The following is a 1,695-nucleotide window of genomic DNA, read 5'->3' as shown; positions in this document are numbered from 1 at the left end:
CCCAGAGCACTGGAAGCTTATAACATATTATCATTTGTTCCGAGGGAAGATATAATTAAATAATTCTGGAACATGACCCAAAATTGAATCTCTTAAGAGGCAAATTCAGTAAGCAGTCTCTTTCTCTAACATTGATGTCTTAATTATTGGATTGCCTGCCCATTAGCCACTTCTTCTGGAAACTGCCCGCCCCACCCCCCTGCCTGACTGTAGCTGTGCCCCAGACCTGTCCCCTTCCTGTTCCCTGCCCAGTGTGAGCCCACGAGCACCCAGCCTAAGCACCGCCATACTACCTTCCTTGGTGGGTTCGGAATTGCCCCCCGGGGTGGCCTGTGTCCACCTGGCTGCGTCCTGCACAGGGAGGTGTATGCTTGGGAGCTGTTGTTCTTTGCCCCTTTTGCCACATCGTTTGGGAAGCAGAGAGAGCCACTCAGAAGGCAGCGAGTGGCCCGAAGGGAACTCAGAAAGAAGAATCTTCAGGGCCTGTGGATCTGAGTGTGTCCTGCTGTGTCATTCTGGAAGGCCTGGCTACCCTGGGAGCAGGTGTTGGAGCAGAGGTCTTCAGGAAGTAGCTGGGTTCCCACTGGGGAGCAGGTGGCATAACGTAGAGGATTGTGCAGGTGTGTCCATGCCTAAAATCCCGTGGTTCTCTAGAGGCACGAGTGGCTGTCACTCGTGGTACTTAGTGTAATTTAGAAACTAGAGTTTACAAACCCTGTTTATAGTTGGCCAAGTATATTGTTTCCTTTTTTTTTTTAATGTTTGTTTATTACTGTGGAAAGTGAGCAAAAGAGAGGGAATCTCAAGTAGGCTCTGCCCTGCCAGTCCAGAGCCCATCAGGGGGCTCAAACTCACAAACCGGGAGATCATGACCTGAGCTGAAATGAAGAGTCAGATGCTTAACCAACTGAGCTACACGGGCACCCCTCAGTTTCCTTTTTAAATCATATTTTATTTTTTGAAGTAATACATCATCATAATTTTACAGCCGAATAGTCCTTTAAGACAAAGCAGCTGGTCACAGCCCTTTTCTAATTTCCTGGAATCAGTGACTTGATATTTGAGGCCTTTCTTTCGCTGGTTACGTCTGCATTCCTACATCGTGTGTGTTTCAGTAGTATTGACTCCCTAGTAGGTGACAGGAATGCCTTTACCCCCACCAGACACTGTGTTCCTCCATCCCCCTGATGTAGTTGTACCTCACAACTTTGGGTTAAATTAGTCTTTAATGTGGGCACAGAGAAGCATGTGTGTGCCATGATGAGGCTTCCTTCAGTAGTGATAAATGCCTCGTTTTTGGTTTGCTTCATTTTCCGTGCACCTGGTCCTGGTTCCTGAATGTGCTGAAGCACATCAGATACCCCGTCAGTGCTGTGCTCGGTTGTCCGCCCTGGAGAGGCTGGACCCGGATGGGGAGCTGTCCTGTTCCAGTCTGGGCAGGTTACTCTACACGCGCTGGCCACTCCGCATCCTCGTTTCCACCTTCCTGAGAATTTGCTTTGGGTCGTTCCCTGTACCTTTTCTTAACCCCCTTCCTCGTTTTGGCCGATGCATGAGAAAAATATTTTAATCTTGTGTGAAACATCTTCCTTCCCGTTTTCCCTCCACATTTGGAAGGCACTGTGCACTCACCTACAGCACTGCTGTTGAGAGGCTGACATGGTCCAGTGACTCTTCGGTAGTTTGGTGTGTGTT

This window comes from Suricata suricatta, chromosome 5, assembly GCF_006229205.1.
Source record: "Suricata suricatta isolate VVHF042 chromosome 5, meerkat_22Aug2017_6uvM2_HiC, whole genome shotgun sequence".
Lineage (NCBI taxonomy): Eukaryota > Metazoa > Chordata > Mammalia > Carnivora > Herpestidae > Suricata > Suricata suricatta.
This window is presented reverse-complemented; position numbering follows the sequence as displayed.